This window comes from Bubalus bubalis, chromosome 20 (genome assembly GCF_019923935.1).
Source record: "Bubalus bubalis isolate 160015118507 breed Murrah chromosome 20, NDDB_SH_1, whole genome shotgun sequence".
Taxonomy (NCBI): Eukaryota; Metazoa; Chordata; class Mammalia; order Artiodactyla; family Bovidae; genus Bubalus; species Bubalus bubalis.
The window spans coordinates 12,874,415-12,892,668 of record NC_059176.1 but is presented as its reverse complement, the minus strand read 5'-3'; the positions used below and the strand labels follow the sequence as shown (position 1 = coordinate 12,892,668).

The window sequence follows — 18,254 nt, the reverse complement described above, 5'->3', positions numbered from 1 at the left end:
CAAATAAAACATTACAGATAAAACAGTCCCCCATTGTCCTGTCCCATTCTCCGCATACCACAAGGTAACCACTACTGTAAATTATTTCATTCCAATCAATGTATTATACTTTAAAATACATATATCCACTTTATAAAAATTCTCCTACTAACAAACATGTAGGTTGTTACCTTTTTTTTTTTTAACTATTAAAATGTTGCAAAAGCATTCTTATACTCATTGCCTTGTAAGCAAATGTCTCTCTGGTACTTTAGGAGTAGAACCACTGAGTCTTAAGATATACCTATTTTGCTAGCAGCTGTACTGTCCTATGGAGAAGGCAATGGCACCCCACTCCAGTACTCTTGCCTGGAAAATCCCATGGACGGAGGAGCCTGGAAGGCTGCAGTCCATGGGGTCGCTAAGAGCTGGACACAACTGAACGACTTCACTTTCACTTTTCACTTTCATGCATTGGAGAAGGAAATGGCAACCCACTCCAGTATTCTTGCCTGGAGAATCCCAGGGACGGGGCAGCCTGGTGGGCTGCCGTCTCTGGGGTCGCACAGAGTCGGACACGACTGAAGTGACTTAGCAGCAGCAGCAGCAGTACTATCTTAAGATATACTTCCAAATATCTGATATCTTTCAAACGATTGATACTCTTGAGAGTAACAAAGTTCATAATTTCTACTCTGATAGATATAAAGTGATCTAATTATGAGTTGACTCATTGGAAAAGACTCTGATGCTGGGAGGAATTGGGGGCAGGAGGAGAAGGGGACGACAGAGGATGAGATGGCTGGATGGCATCACTGACTCGATGGACGTGAGTCTGAGTGAACTCCGGGAGTTGGTGAGGGACAGGGAGGCCTGGCGTGCTGCGATTCATGGGGTCGAAAAGAGTCAGACACGACTGAGCGACTGAACTGAACTGAACTTAATGATGGGTTTATCTGTATCTCCTGGATTACAAGATAATTTGAGTCATATGTCTAATCATCCAGATTTCAACATCCTTAACATTTGTGATGATTTCTTCTTCATAAAATGGGACTCAAATTTTGGCCTAAAGCAATGTCTGTGGTTTAAGGAAAGAAAAAAAAAGCTGGTCATTTCCTTAAAAAAGATAGTCATAGGTGGAAAACTCAAGAGACAGCATTCACCTCAATATATTTTTAATGAACAATACTAGGTATGGTGTTCACTTACTTAAGAGTTCACAACCTTTTACTCATCTCTCCTCTCATTCAACTGCAATTGTCTTTAAACTAACCCTAATCCTCAGCAATTCCCCTGGGAATTACTGCAATGAGCTCCCTGGTGTGGCCTCTTTCCAACATTTTTCCACATTAGAGAGTATCTAAGATACACACTGGGCTTCCCTCGAGGCTGACTGGTAATGAACCTGCCCGCCAATGCAGGAGACTCGGGTTCTATCCCTGGGTTGGAAAAATCCCCTGGAGAAGAAAATGGCAGCCCACTCCAGTATTCTCCCTTGGGAAATCCCATGGACAGAGGAGCCTGGCTACAGGCCATGGGGTCACAAAAGAGTCCAATACAACTTAGCGACTAAACAATAGCAACAACAAAGATACACATCTACTAAATCCAGTTTCTAGGGCTTTCAGGGCAAAATCCAAGTCTCTTACAAGCTTGCAAGATGTGCCTCTGTTTTCCACTATCCACATGAAATCCCTTGCTCCAACCAGGCTCAGGACTCCGGGTCCAAAATCAGTGCTCTTTTCCTGCCTTCATCATGCTATTTTCCAGGCGAAAGGCTCTTCTCTTTCATCTCACTAGCTCCTGCCCATCCCTCAAACTCCATTCAATTATTCCCTTCTCTGCAAAGTCTTACGTCTTCCCACAAGTAGGGTTAGATGCTGCCCCTGGAACACTGGAATGGTTCACGATAAACTGCCTCTCCCCTTTATGAAATAATCCCTGCTTAAAAAACTTAGTAAGGCTCAACCAATGTTTGCGAACTAATGCAGTAAAGACATTACTGTCTGGAGCAAAGACAGCTGGGCCATGCCACTCACTACATACCACAGGGCAAGTCTCAAACCATGGACATTTATTTTCACAAAATTTTTCTCCCAGCCCCTAGATTCTTGGCACTGAATACCACGTGGGTAAAACCTCAACTCTAATAGAAGTAGGGGATCAAATCCTGCTAACTTTCACTTCCATGGTTCATGTGAATCATCCTGTTAACTCCCACCAGCTCAAACCTGTGAGAAGTGGAGCTTTTATGATTTCTCAGAAGGGATGTTTTTATACCTTTGGGTATATTTGCTGTTGTGGTTAACATAACCCCTTCCCCCTTAGGCTACCAAGAACTAACTGGAAACAGATGAAACCTCAGCATTACAAACCTCAACAACCTGAATTGTTTCTAGATTGTTAAGACAGGACACAAGAGACCCCTCCTGGCATTCCCTGGCTATAGGACCTTAGCAAATGTGCTCTCAGCTCGCGCCTGTTTCTCTCTGCTCTTGGAGGAGCCTGGGCTTCCAGCCAGGGCTCGCGCAACAAAAGGAGCCCCAACTCACCAACTCCACGGGATGCAAGGCTGAGAGAGGTCATCGGAAGTCATCGTTTGCCGAAAACTCCCTTTCTCCCGATGAGAAATGGATTTACTCAAAAAAAAAAAAAAAAAAAAAGGCCGGGGAAACTGAAAATCCCAGACATGAAACCAAGATCTGCGGCCAATGGGCGACCCTGGTCTGGGGCGTTGGGCCGGGCCCCAGTCCCCTGCCAGGGATATTGATTACCTGCTGCGAGACCGTGGGAACTCTTCGCGGTGCGCAGCCTCAGAGCAGTCAGCTGCCGGCGTCCTCTCTGCAGAGATTGCTGAGCGGGGTCCTAGCTCCTTGCTTTGAGGGTTGGCTGTGCCGCGGCGATTGGCCGAGCTTCGGGGAGGAGCGTCTTCGAAAGCCAATGGGAGGCGAGAACGAGACCGGAGAGTCGCAGGAACTACAAGTCCCAGCGAGTCCTCGCGGGGCCTTCTGATCCCAGAAGGCAAAGGAACGCAGGGAGGACGGTATCCAGTGAATTAGGGCGGGATGGGGTGAGGGTGGGAGGGTGGTTCTGACGTGTGTGGAACCAGGGGCGCAGTGATTCCCCGGAAGGATCGATCCCAGCGCCCTAAGCCGTTTAACACTCTGCTTCTAAACTTGTACACAAATTAGAACCACATAGGGTAGTAGCTTCGTAGGAACTGATGCCTCCGCCTCTCCCTAAAGATTTTGAGTTCTTTGGTTGGTCTGCCTGTGGCCTGGGTTTTGGAGTCTTTAAAGAGCCCCAGGTGATGGGATGTGCAGATCCGTTTCATCCTGGTAACAACCCTAGGAGAGGGAGGCACTGTTAATCTCATCCCAGCTTTACACACGGGGCAACTAAGGAAAGTTATGTCAGGGAGGTTAATTTTCGGAAGATCACATACCTCTGAAGTGGCAGAGCCAGAATTCGGAGCCAGGCAGTCTACTTCCAGAATCCGGTGCTTTTTATCCGTATGCTACTTCTCAAACGTTTGGTATTATCTCACAGGGAGAGAAAAGTAAAATACTATACATACAAGTACCATGGTGTGGAGCTCAAAAAGTTGAGTTGAATGGAGCTATTATAAGTCCAGTCCTGCCCAAGGACATCAAGCACAAGATATTGAGACTTACATTCATGGGTTGTCTTGTTTCATCTTTTTTTGTTTTGGCTGTGTTCAGTTCAGTTCAGGTCAGTCGCTCAGTCCTGTCTGACTCTTTGAGACACCATGAATTGCAGCATGCCAGGCCTCCCTGTCCATCACTAACTCCCTGGGTTCACTCAAACTCATGTCCATCGAGTCGGTGATGCCATCCAGCCATCTCATCCTCTGTCGTCCCCTTCTCCTCCTGCCCCCCATCCCTCCTAGCATCTGAGTCTTTTCCAATGAGTCAACTCTTCACATGAAGTGGCCAAAGTATTGGAATTTCAGGTTTAGCATCAGTCCTTCCAAATAACACCCAGGACTCATCTCCTTTAGAATGGACTGGTTGGATCTCCTTGCAGTCCAAGGGACTCTCAAGAGTCTTCTCCAACACCACAGTTCAAAAGCATCAATTCTTTGGCGCTCAGCTTTCTTCACAGTCCAACTCTCACATCCATACATGACCACAGGAAAAACCATAGCCTTGACTAGACGGACCTTTGTTGGCAAAGTAATGTCTCTGCTTTTGAATATGCTATCTAGGTTGGTCATAACTTTCCTTCCAAGGAGTAAGTGTCTTTTAATTTCATGGCTGCAGTCACCATCTGCAGTGATTTTGGAGCCCCCCCAAATAAAGTCTGACACTGTTTCCATTGTTTCCCCATCTATTTCCCATGAAGTGATGGGACCGGATGCCATGATCTTTGTTTCCTGAATGTTGAGCTTTAAGCCAACTTTTTCACTCTCCATTTTCACTTTCATCAAGAGGCTTTTCAGTTCCTCTTCACTTTCTGCCATAAGGGTGGTGTCATCGTCATATCTGAGGTTATTGATATTTCTCCCGGCAATCTTGATTCCAGCTTGTGTTTCTTCCAGCCCAGTGTTTCTCATGATGTACTCTGCATATAAGTTAAATAAGCAGGGTGACAATATACAGCCTTGATGTACTCCTTTTCCTATTTGGAACCAGTCTGTTGTTCCATGTCCAGTTCTAACTGTTGCTTCCTGACCTGCATATAGGTTCCTCAAGAGGCAGGTCTGGTGGTCTGGTATTCCCATCTCTTTCAGAATTTCCCACAGTTTATTGTGATCCACACAGTCAAAGACTTTGGCATAGTCGATAAAGCAGAAATAAATGTTTTTCTGGAACTCTCTTGGCTGTGTTGGCTTGTGTCAAATTAGTTCCACCACTCTTGCAGGAAAGGGGACCCATTCCAGGACCTGAAACCGGGCTCTTGTCTAACACTCGGAAATGAATTGTCTGAGGAAACACATCTGCTGACAAAGCAAGAGATTTTATCAGGAAAGGACGCCCAGGTGGAGAGCAGTAGGGTAAGGGAACCCAGGAGAACAGCTCTGTCACATGGCTTGCAGTCTTGGGTTTTATGGTGATGGGATTAGTTTCCAGGTCGTCTTTAGCCAATCATTCTGACTCAGTCCTTCCTGGTGGTGCATGCCTTGTTTAGCCAAGATGGATGCCAGAGAGAAGGATTTTGGGAGGTGGACATGTGGCGTCTCCTTTTGACCTTTCCCGAACTCTTCCGGTTCAGTTCAGTTCAGTTCAGTCGCTCAGTCGTGTCTGACTCTTTTCAACCCAATGAATCACAGCACGCCAGGCCTCCCTGTCCATCACCAACTCCGGGAGTTCACTCAGACTCACGGCCATTGAGTCAGTGATGCCATCCAGCCAGCTCATCCTCTGTCGTCCCCTTCTCCTCCTGCTCCCCATCCCTCCCAGCATCAGAGTCTTTTCCAATGAGTCAACTCTTCGTATGAGGTGGCCAAAGTACTAGAGTTTCAGCTTTAGCATCATTCCTTCCAAAGAAATCCCAGGGCTGATCTCCTTCAGAATGGACTGGTTGGATCTCCTTGCAGTCCAAGGGACTCTCAAGAGTCTTCCCCAACACCACAGTTCAAAAGCATCAATTCTTCGGCACTCAGCCTTCTTCACAGTCCAACTCTCACATCCATACATGACCACAGGAAAAACCATAGCCTTGACTAGATGAACCTTTGTTGGCAAAGTAATGTCTCTGCTTTTGAATATGCTATCTAGGTTGGACATTACTTTCCTCCCAAGGAGTAAGCGTCTTTTAATTTCATGGCTGCAGTCACCATCTGCAGTGATTTGGGAGCCCCCCAAAATAGTCTGATGCTGTTTCCACTGTTTCCCCATCTATTTCCCATGAAGTGATGGGACCGGATGCCATGATCTTTGTTTTCTGAATGTTGAGCTTTAAGCCAACTTTTTCACTCTCCACTTTCACTTTCATCAAGAGGCTTTTTATTTTTTTATTTTATTTTATTTTTAAACTTTATACTATTGTATTGGTTTTGCCAAATATTGAAATGACTCCGCCACATAAGGGTGGTGTTATCTGCATATCTGAGGTTATTGATATTTCTCCCGGCAATCTTGATTCCAGCTTGTGTTTCTTCCAGTCCAGCGTTTCTCATGAAGTACTCTGCATATAAGTTAAATAAGCAGGGTGACAATATACAGCCTTGATGTGCTCCTTTTCCTATTTGGAACCAGTCTGTTGTTCCATGTCCAGTTCTAACTGTTGCTTCTTGACCTGCATACAGATTTCTCAAGAGGCAGGTCAGGTGGTCTGGTATTCCCATCTCTTTCAGAATTTCCCACAGTTTATTGTGATCCACACAGCCAAAGGCTTTGGCATAGTCAATATAGCAGAAATAGATGTTTTTCTGGAACTTGGTGTGATCACTGACCTAGAGTCAGACATCCTGGAATGTGAAGTCAAATGAGCCTTAGAAAGCATGACTATGAACAGAGCTAGTGGAGGTGATGGAATTCCAGTTGAGCTATTTCAAATCCTGAAAGATGATGCTGTGAAAGTGCTGCACTCAATATGCCAGCAAATTTGGAAAACTCAGCAGTGGCCACAGGACTGGAAAAGGGCAGTTTTCATTCTGATCCCAAAGAAAGGCAATGCCAAAGAATGCTCAAACTACCGCACAATTGCACTCATCTCACATGCTAGTAGAGTAATGCTCAAAAGTCTCCAAGCCAGGCTTCAGCAATAGGTGAACCGTGAACTTCCTAATGTTCAAGCTGGTTTAAGAAAAGGCAGAGGAATCAGAGATAAAATTGCCAACATCCGCTGGATCATGGAAAAAGCAAGAGAGTTCCAGAAAAACTCTTCTGGTTGCTGGAGGCTTATTAGTTCCATGTTCCTTACCAGGACCTCCTGTCGTAAAACAACTTATGCAAATAGTCACTATGGTGCCTGGCCAGGGTGGGCAGTTTCAATCAGTGTGATTCCCCTGACACCACCACAATTTAACTCAGGCCCTCAGCAGTGAAAGCAGAGTCCTAACCACCGGACCACCAAGGAACTCCCTGATATCCTTTTATAATTTTTTTTTTTAAACTGCAAATCTTGGGTCTGTGTACTACCCTGGGCCTACTGCCTATTTTGTGGATAAAAGTCTAGAGGAACACAGCCACACATTGGTTTAGGTATGACTCTTTGGGAGAACAAGGCAGAGATGAGCTATTGTAGGAGAGACCATGTGGCCCACCAAAGAATGTGTATACTGTGTGACCATTTACAGAAAAAGCTTACCCACCCTGAGTTAAGTACTTGGCCCAAGATCACAGCTTGGAAGTGACCAGGGCTTCAAGTTCAGGTCTGTCCAAGCCCAAAGTCAGTTCTCATGACCACTGTGCTTTCACAGTCTTCCTCAATGGGGAGCATAAATGTTATGTGCCAGGTGTGTGGGCTTTAGAAACATTCACAACCTAAAAGTTGAGGATTATGCTTTATTCAGTGGGAATTTTTAAGACTTCGAGTCCGGGGGATAGCATCTCAAGTAACCCTGAGAGAACTGCTCCAAGGAGGAGCCAGGCTATATAGAAGTTTTGCAATAAAGGACAAGTAGTCTGAACATAAAAAGGTTATTGTTAAAGAAAACCAGATAACCCAAGTTAAGGAATTTAGCACTTTACTAGGTATGGGAAGGTGCAAGCATCTGGACTCACTGAAATCAGTCCTTTGATGTTGCACCTCACTCAGCGCAGTATACTGTTTTCACATCCTGAGCTTCCTCGGGGCTCACCATAGGGAGTGGCTGCTGTCTGATGTCTGCTAGATGGCAGGTATTTTTTCCTTCCTGGGTTCCCTCAGGGCTCACCAGCTCACCATATGTAGTGGCTGCAATTGCTGGTGACGTGACATCCATATTTACCGATGTGTTGTGTCAGGAAATATTCCATTTCTCAGATGTAACTGAGCATGGAGAGAAATAGGAATCTGTTCCTTACACTTGAGAACTTACTGTCTAGTAAGAGAGGCAGAGCATCCTTAACCACTCCCTCTGTTCACCCAGAATAAATGGCGACCTCCAGCTGGTTAGGCTTTCACACTTGAAATGGAATGAATGTGGTGGCTTGGTGCCAGGCATGTTTAGGCAAACAAATGGCCCAGGGTAGTCCCCCCAGTCTTCCTCAGCAGCAGTGTGGGCTCAGAGCTCAGAGTTGAAACAAGAGAAGGTGACTGAAAATTGAGGAGTCCCTGGTGTTGGTCAGATGAGCCTCAGAAGATGCGTAAGGTGGCTAACCTAGGCCAGCTATGGGGAGGAGGCTGAGATACAAGAGGCTTGGCATGGGAACTTATACATGGTGTGCTCTCTCATCAAGTTATCTGGATCCACATTCCAATGTTACCACTTATAAGCTGTGTGACCTATGCAAGTCACTTAGCTTCTCAGTGCCTGGGTTTCTTCAACTGACAAACGGCGGGGCGGGGGGCGGGGGGAGGTGGGGAAGAAAGCACCCAGACTTCCCTGGTGGTCCAGGAGCTAAGATTTCACACTCCCAGTCTCCCAATGCAGGGGTCCTAGGTTCCATCCTTGGTCAGGAAACTGAATCCCACGTGATGCAACTAAGACCTGGTACAGCCAAATAAATAAATAAAAGAATTTTAAAAGAAAGAATAAACAGTACCTACTTCATAAGGTCTCTCTGAGAATTAAATTTATTAATCCAGTACTTAGCACCAAGTAAATGCCCTATTAATATTAGCTACTCACTGTGTTAATAAGATGCCTGTGGCTGCTGAGCTATGAATTAAGACTCCCAATGAGGGAAAGAAGATGGAGATCTGAATTTCAGCACTGCCTGGGCACCTGTACCCCCTCAGAGAATGTCACCCAGGTAGGGGGTGTGCTCTGCCGATGGGAAGCACCAGGAGCAGAGGTCAGCGCCGAAACAGTACACAGGAGGCAGGAAGATGGCAGGCCCCCTGTGGACACACGGGCATGGGGATCTCCCCATCAAATGCCCCTGGCCAAATTATCATGGGAAAAGTCACCATCTGGTGACTCTTGCCACCATTCCACATAAGCAGAGGTTAATGAGGCTCAGCCAGATATGGATGTGGTGGATAACTGTCACCACAGATAAGAACCATGAGGAACCATGGCAGGTTCAAAGTCTTTTCTTATCTAATGGTGGGAGATTAAGTAAGAGATTACGATTATAAAACAACCAGAGCTGGGGAGAGTGTGAAAGTAATCGGTTAGGTCTAGAGCAAGTTTCGTCAAGGCTGTATATTGACACCCTGCTTATTTAACTTATATGCAGAGTACTTCATGAGAAATGCTGGACTGGAAGAAACACAAGCTGGAATCAAGATTGCCTGGAGAAATATCAATAACCTCAGATATGCAGATGACACCACCCTTATGGTAGAAAGTGAAGAGGAACTCAAAAGCCTCTTGATGAAAGTGAAAGTGGAGAGTGAAAAAGTTGGCTTAAAGCTCAACATTTAGAAAGCAAAGATCATGGCATCCGGTCCCATCACTTCATGGGAAATCGATGGGGAAAGAGTGGAAACAGCATCAGACTTTATTTTCTTGGGCTCCAAAATCAATGCAGATGGTGATTGCAGCCATGAAATTAAAAGACGCTTACTCCTTGGAAGGAAAGTTATGACCAACCTAGATAGCATATTGAAAAGCAGAGACATTACTTTGCCAACAAAGGTCCGTCTAGTCAAGGCTATGGTTTTTCCAGTGGTCATGTATGGATGTGAGAGTTGGACTGTGAAGAAGGCTGATTGCCAAAGAATTGATGCTTTTGAACTGTGGTGTTGGCGAAGACTCTTGAGAGTCCCTTGGACTGCAAGGAGATCCAACCAGTCCATTCTGAAGGAGATCAGCCCTGGGATCTCCTTCAGAATGGACTGGTTGGAAGGAATGATGCTAAAGCTGAAACTCCAGTACTTTGGCCACCTCATGTGAAGAGTTGACTCATTGGAAAAGACTCTGATGCTGGGAGGGATGGGGGCAGGAGGAGAAGGGGACAACAGAGGATAAGATGGCTGGATGGCATCACCGACTCGATGGACATTAGTTTGAGTGAACTCCCGGAGTTGGTGATGGACAGGGGGGAGGCCTGGCCTGCTCTAATTCATGGGGTCACAAAGAGTCGGACACGACTGAGTGACTAAACTGAACTGAACTGAGAGCAAGTTTGTCAATGCTTCTCAGCATTAACATATTTGAGGCCCAGTTATTTTTTGTTGGTGGGAAAGTGGGGTTGTCCTGCACATTTTAAGATGTTTAGCAGCATCGCTGGCCACTACCTACCCAATGCTAGCAGCACCCCTCTCTCAAGTTGTGGCAGCCAAAGATGTCTCCAGACTTTGCCCAACGTTTCCCCCATGTTGAGGACCTCTAGTTTAGAGAGAGAGCGAGCTGCATATATCATTCATTCATTCCATTTGATGTGATGGCTAAAGGCCTAGATGGTGAATCCAGACCACCTGGGTTTCAATTCCCTCTCCACCACTTCCTGACTATGTGATCCTGGACAAGTGCTTCACTTCTTTGTGCTTCGTAGAGCTGTGGTAAAGATCGAATGAAGTAACATTTGCTGTGTGCTCAGTCTCTTCCATCGTGTCTGACTCTTTGCGACCCTATGGACTGTAGCCCGCCAGGCTCCTCTGTCCATGGGATTCTCCAAGCAGGAATACTGGAATGCGTTGCCATGCCCTCCTCCAGGGGATCTTCCTGACCCAGGGATTCAACCTTCATCTCTTACGTCTCCTGCATTGTCAGACGGGTTCTTTATCACTAGTGCCACCTAATGAAAAAACTTAGTTCAGATTCCAGCCAAGTGTCAGCTATTCACTGAGTGCATGGTAAGTGCTGGGCCCTAGCCTGAGCCCCAAGGGTCCGTACATTCAATTCCTCCCACCACAAACAAACTGGACTTGTTTTAAGCTTAAATATTTCAGTGAAAGTATAACATGCATAGAGGAAAATGCACAAATTATAAATGTACAGCTCCGTATATTTTCACAGAGCAAATACATCCAGGTAACCAGCCCCTGGATGAAAACCTGAGCTTGGCCAACACCCTAGAAATACACTTAGGCCTTCTTCAGATCGTCTTTTTTTTTTTTTTTTTTTTTTAATGGTCCATACCCTCCCTTCCCCTAAGCATTTTTTTCTGTAACAACCTAATTTTATTTGTTTGTTTGTTTTTATTTTTTGACTGTGCTGCATAGCATGTAGAGGTCTAGTTCCCTGACAAGGGATCAAATCTGTGCCCCCTGCATTGGAAGCTCTGAGTCTTAACCACTGGACCGTCAGGGAAGTGCCTCCCCTAAGCAGTTAATTATGCTGTTTGCTCTGGCTCCTGACTCTCTTGTTTTTACTCTGACCAAGTACTGCTTATTCTTTTTTTTTTTTTTTCCATTTTTTTTATTGTAGTAAAACATATATAACATAAAATGTGCTTATTTTAACCGTTTTCATATGTGCAGTTCAGTGGCATTAATTATCTTCACATTGCATGCAACCCTCACTACTCTCTACTTGCAAAACTTTTCATCTTGATTTTCAGCTTAAAAACTATTCCATCCTTCCAGAACAAAATTCCACTGGCTCGCATGGCCTTACTCCTACCTGTCCCCATGACCTCATTTCCTGCCACATGAGTTACTCCTCTCCAGCCTAATGACTTTCTTGCCTTTGTGTATGCAGCTCCCTCTTCCTGGAATGCCCTTCCCCTTCCAGACACATAGCTAGCTTCTGCTCAAATAGCACCACCTCCTCAGAGATGCCATCCTGGGCCCGCAGACCTATAATAGTCACACAAACCTCCACCATCCCCTAGCCTTTTACTTTGCTTTACAATCTCACTTTATACATTTGTTAGTTAATTTCCTGTGACTCCAGTAAAATTTGAACTGCTTGAGGGACTTCCCTAGTGGTCCAATGGCTAGGCTTCCATGCTCCCAATTCAGGGGGCCCAGGTTCAATCCCTGATCAGGAAACTAGACTCCAAGTGCCACAGCTAAGACCTGGTACAACGAAATAAATAAATATTTTAAAACAAATACACAAGCTGCTTGAAAGCAAGACCCAGTCTATCTTATTTATTTCTGTAGTCACAGGGTCTAAAAGCATAAGCTGTCATGTAATAGATACTCATTAAATAAATTTATCAATTGAATTAAATGACAATTTAATCAATTGAATTAAATGATAAATTAATTTAATTTATCAATTAAATTAAATGATACAGATAAGTGCTGTTTGCTGTGCTTCTTTAGTCAGGGGAGGCCCTGTCTCTTCTTGGTTGTTCTTTTTTAAGGATTTCCACTCAAACAATAAGCATTTATTTACCTGTATGGTAGGCAGTAGTCTAAGAATGACCCTCATTTAAGTCTAATCTGCTCCTCCTTAAGTATGTGTGAAACCTCTGAATATGATGAGATATTATTCCTGTGATTATGTTATATGGCAAAAAGGAGATTATCTGGGCAGGTGAGCATACCCTAATTGTTCAGTTCAGTTCAGTTCAGTCGCTCAGTTGTGTCCGACTCTTTGAGAGCCCATGAATCACAGCACGCCAGGCCTCCCTGTCCATCACCAACTCCCGGAGTTCACTCAGACTCAAGTCCATTGAGTCAGTGATGCCATCCAGCCATCTCATCATCTGTCATCCCCTTCTCCTGCCCCCAAACCCTCCCAGCATTAGAGTCTTTTCCAATGAGTCAACTCTTCACATGAGGTGGCCAAAGTATTGGAGTTTCAGCTTTAGCATCATTCCTTCCAAAGAAATCCCAGGGCTGATCTCCTTCAGAATGGACTGGTTGGATCTCCTTGCAGTCCAAGGGACTCTCAAGGGTCTTCTCCAACACCACAGTTCAAAAGCATCAATTCTTCGGTGCTCAGCCTTCTTCACAGTCCAACTCTCACATCCATACATGACCACTGGAAAAACCATAGCCTTGACTAGACGGACCTTTGTTGGCAAAGTAATGTCTCTGCTTTTGAATATGCTATCTAGGTTGGTTATAACTTTCCTTCCAAGGAGTAAGAGTCTTTTAATTTCATGGCTGCAGTCACCATCTGCAGTGATTTTAAAGCCCCCCAAAATAGTCTGACGCTGTTTCCACTGTTTCCCCATCTATTTCCCATGAAGTGATGGGACCGGATGCCATGATCTTCATTTTCTGAATGTTGAGCTTTAAGCCAACTTTTTCACTCTCCTCTTTAACTTTCATCAAGAGGCTTTTTAGTTCCTCTTCACTTTCTGCCATAAGGGTGGTGTCATCTGCATATCTGAGGTTATTGATATTTCTCCCAGCAATCTTGATTCCAGCTTGTGTTTCTTCCAGTCCAGCGTTTCTCATGATGTACTCTGCATATAAGTTAAATAAACAGGGTGACAATATACAGCCTTGACGTACTCCTTTTCCTATTTGGAACCAGTCTGTTGTTCCATGTCCAGTTCTAACTGTTGCTTCCTGACCTGCATATAGGTTTCTCAAGAGGCAGGTCAGGTGGTCTGGTATGCCCATCTCTTTCAGAATTTTCCACAGTTTATTGTGATCCACACAGTCAAAGGCTTTGGCATAGTCAATAAAGCAGAAATAGATGTTTTTCTGGAACTCTCTTGCTTTTTTCATGATCCAGCGGATGTTGGCAATTTGATCTCTGGTTCCTCTGCCTTTTCTAAAACATCAGGAAGTTCACGGTTCATGTATTGCTGAAGCCTGGCTTGGAGAATTTTGAGCATTACTTTACTAGTGTGTGAGATGAATGCAATCGTGTGGCAGTTTGAGCATTCTTTGGCATTGCCTTTCTTTGGGATTGGAATGAAAACTGACCTTTTCCAGTCCTGTGGCCACTGATGAGTTTTCAAAATTTGCTGGAAAATTGAGTGCAGCACTTTCACAGCATCATCCTTCAGGATTTGAAATAGCTCAACTGGAATTCCATCACCTCCACTAGCTTTGTTCGTAGTGATGCTTTCTAAGGCCCACTTGACTTCACATTCCAGGATGTCTGGCTCTAGATGAGTGATCACACCATTGTGATTATCTGAATCATGAAGATCTTTTTTGTACAGTTCTTCTGTGTATTCTTGCCACCTCTTCTTAATATCTTCTGCTTCTGTTAGGTCCATACCATTTCTGTCCTTTATCGAGCCCATCTTTGCATGAAATGTTCCCTTGGTATCTCTAATTTTCTTGTAGGAGCCCTTTAAAAGCAGAATTTGGTCTGGCTAGTGCCTGGAAAATCCCATGGACAGAGGAGTCTGGGAGGCTGCAGTCCATGGGGTCGCTAAGAGTCGGACACAACTGAGCGACTTCACTTTCCCTTTTCATTTTCATGCATTGGAGAAGGAAATGGCAACCTACTCCAGTGTTGTTGCCTGGAGAATCCCAGGGACAGAGGAGCCTGGTGGGCTGCCGTCTATGGGGTAGCACAGAGTCGGACACGACTGAAGCAACTTAGCAGCAGCAGCAGCAGCAGTGCTAGAGAAAGTTGTTGGCTTGAAGGTGGAAGGGCTACCAACATTCAGGCAGGTTGAGGAGCTGAGAGTGGTCTCCAGCTGAAAGCCAGCAAAGGAATGAAGACAGCATTCCTACAACCACAAAGAATGTAATTCCGTCAACCAACTGAATAAGCTCGGAAGTGGATTCTTCCCCAGAGCCTCCAGGTAGGCATTCACACCGACCAACATCTTGATTTCAGCCTGTGAGACTCCAAGTGGAGAACCAAATGGAGCTCACTGCTGATGGCCACGAGGCTACATAAGTCTGCCCTTTCTCCAGACACTCTCCAGAAAGAGAGGAGGGAATAAAAAGTTTGTTAATGAAAATGCAGAGTCAGGTCCTATGACAAAGACCAAAGTGACAGTGACATTAACAAGAGAGGTTTGTCTTGTGAAACACAGGTGTTGGGAGTCCAGGGCTGATGATTGCCTGGTGTTAGGGACCCAATTTCCTTCTGTCTTGAGCATTTCCATTCCTAGGTTGTTGACTGTATCTGGTCCAAAGTGGCTCCACACCATGTCACATTCCAGGCACCTGGCTGGAAAATGTACATGTACATTAGCCAGAGCTGAGGCACATGGTCATACCTGGCTTCAAGGGAGGCTTGGAAATGCAGTCTTTAGTTGGGTAGCCATGAACCTGGCTAAAATTCAAGAGTTCTATTGCAGGAAGTAAGAGAAAATGGGTATTTGGGGATATCCAGCCATTTCTGCCAAGAAGACAGCCTGAGAAACTAATCAGTCCCCCCCCCCCCCAAATCTGAAGGAAAGTGACTTAAACCAGAGAAGACCAAATCTGAGAAGCCTCTAACTGGCAACTTTAAGCCATCCCTTGTCCTTTCTCCTGACAAAGATCCAGTTGGAGGAAGTAGAGATGTGGGTTCGATCCCTGGGTGGGGAAGATACCCTGGAGAAGGAAATGCAACCGACTCCAGTATTCTTGCCTGAGAAATCCCATGGACAGAGGAGCCTGGCGGGCTATGTCCATGGGGTTGCAAAAGGGTCAGACATGATTTAGCAACTAACAGCAACAACAGGACCTGTTAACAGAGTTTATCATTTAGTGCCCTTTAAAGGATTAATTAACTAATAAAATCTATGGAGTAGAGGCTGTAACTATTTCCATTTTACAAATGAAAAAGTGAAGCCTCAGAAAAATCAAATAAATGGCCCAAAGTCTATAAGGGAGTTTAACCTGGAGAGCAGGGGTTAGGAATCAAGCTGATCTGGGGCTTTTCTCCTCCAAGGATGTATCAAGGTTATCTTCATTACCTGGTGGGGTATGCTTTTCAGAAGGACCAAGGTAGGAATGCCTCTTGATGAAGGTGAAAGAGGAGAGTGAAAAAGCTGGCTTAAAACTCAACATTCAGAAAACTAAGATCATGGCATCCAGTCCCATCACTTCATGACAAATAGACGGGGGAGAAATGGAAATGATGACAGACTTTATTTTCTTGGGTTCCAAAATCTCTGTGGACAGTGACTGCAGCCATGAAATTAAAAGACGTTTGCTTCTTGGAAGAAGAGCTATGACAAACCTAGACAGCATATTAAAAAGTAGAGACGTCACTTTGCCAACAGAGGTTTGTATAGTCAAAGCTATGGTTTTTCCAGTCGTAATGTAGGGACGTGAGAGTTGTACCACAAAGAAGGCTAACCTCTGAAGAATTGATGCTTTTGAACCGTGGTGTTGGAGAAGACTCTTGAGAGTCCCCTGGGCTGCAAGGAGATCAAGCCAGTCAACCTAAAGGAAGTCAACCCTGAATATTTATCGGAAGGACTGATGCTGAAGCTGAAACTCCAATACTTTGGCCACCTGATGGGAAGAGCCAACTCATTGGAAAAGACCCTGATGCTGGGAAACATTGAAGGCAGGAGGAGAAGGGGGCAACAGAGGATGAGATGATTAGATGGCATCACCAACTTGATGGACATGAGTTTGAGCAAACTCTGGGAGATAGTGAAGGACAGGGAAACCTGGCATGCTGTAGTCCATGGGGTTGCAGAGAGTCAGACATGACTGAGCGACTGAACCACAGCAACAAGGCAGGAATTCTGACTGTTCTTTTTTTTTTTTTTTTTTTTTTTTTTGGCTGCCTTAGGTCTTAGTTGTGTCCATGGGCTCAGTAGTTGTGGTGTGCAGGTTTAAATGCTGACAAGTGGGATCTTAGTTCACCCAGCAGGGATTGAACTCTCATTTCATGCATTGGCAGGGGGATTCTTAGCCACTGGACCACCAGGGAAGTCCCCTGACTGATTTTAATAGAGTGGGTTCTTTAAGGAGAAATACTGAATTATATAAATGAACATGTGCGTGTATGTGTGCTAGTAAACACAAGGCTTATTGTGAAATCTGTGACCCACCCAAGGGAAACCCACAGTTTTTCAGACTCATTTCATGTCACCACCATATCACCACCATAGTCCTTTTTTTTTTCACTTCCACTTTTTTTTTTGTTCTCTAAAATCACTCTTTTAATGTAAAAACATGTGCATGGGAGGGAAAGTCTTGGTTTTGTGGAGTCAGATTCAAGAGCAATGTGATGTGTCCCAGACCACCAATGCAGAAAAAAATATGTAAAGGTCCTTTGTATCAAAGGAATGCTGTGGACAGTGAATCACCTGACCCTTTGAAAATGACTTTCCATATAATATTTTGCAAAACAAATCAGGATATACTTCGAAGACAGGGACAGTCCGTAGGAACTGTCATAGATCGGTTCCCCAGAGCAAAGCCTGAGAGGCGATCCTTGGGCAAGTGCGTTGTTGAAGACATGTTCTCAGGAGGAACCTGGGGGGAGTGGGGGAAAGGGACAGGGCAGAGGAAGGAACTCCGCAGAGATGTGGGTTCACGAAGAGGTGATCCTCAGCCTGATCCCATGGGGATTTCTGAAGTACACCTGGTACCAGAAAGGTTGTCCCACCCGGAGGCAAGAGGGCTGAGCTGTTATGTGCCCACATTGGCCAGTTGTCGGTCATGAAGAGGAGTATAAACTCCTGGGCATCTCCTGATGGGGGACAGCTTCCCTTCACCAAAGGCAGAGTGGGAACCAACCTAAGAAAGATGCAGAGTGAGTTCTTAGCAGCCAACACCTGGGAGCTCATTGGCTGAGTGAGGGGATCCTAGGCAGGGCAACAGGAGCCCTACCCTTGGAACCGGCACAGCTTATGCATAATACTTTAGTCAGGTATATATGATAGTCTCTCGGTGCGCTATTCTATTTACTTATTTATTTAGGTTATTTTTAAAAATGTGTTGTATCTTTTTAAAATAATATTAATTAATCTACTTACTTGTATTAGGCTGTGCTGGGCCTTCCTTGCTGCGCGGGATTTTTCTCTACTTGTAGCAAGTGAGGTTACTCTCCAGTTGCGTTACACGACCTTCTCATCGCTGTGGCTTCCGTTTTTGTGGAGCACAGGCTCCAGGTACACAGGCTCAGTAGCTGTGGGGCACCAGCCCTAGAGCACAGCTCAGTAGTTGTGGTGCATGGGCTTAGTTGCTCCATGGCATGTGGGATCTTCCCTGATTAGGGAATGAACCCATGTCTCCTGCATTGGCAGGTGGATTCATTGCCACTGAACCACCAGGGAAGCCCCTATTTTGGTTATTTTTGGTAAACTTTACTTTTTAGAGTAGTTTTAGGTTCACAGCAAAATTGAGAAAAAAGTACAGAAAATTCCGTATACCCCAACAATCAACATCTTGCACCAGAGTAGTGCTTTATGACAACCAATGAAACTACATTGACACATCATTATCAC

The 18,254-nt window shown here is 45.0% G+C and overlaps 1 protein-coding gene across 2 annotated transcripts in view; it reads right to left on the bottom strand.

Moving 5' to 3' along the window:
• Window positions 1–2,912, bottom strand: part of LGMN (legumain) — a 35,908-nt gene extending 32,996 nt beyond the window's left edge. The window contains exon 1 of one of the 2 annotated variants that reach the window (XM_006075426.3): window positions 2,757–2,912. The gene's annotated coding sequence lies outside the window, so the exon portion shown is untranslated. Of the gene's footprint in view, window positions 1–2,534; window positions 2,560–2,756 lie in introns of those variants that run through there. The other variant, XM_006075428.3, reaches the window with a different exon arrangement.
• Between the last annotated feature and the right edge of the window lie 15,342 nt (window positions 2,913–18,254).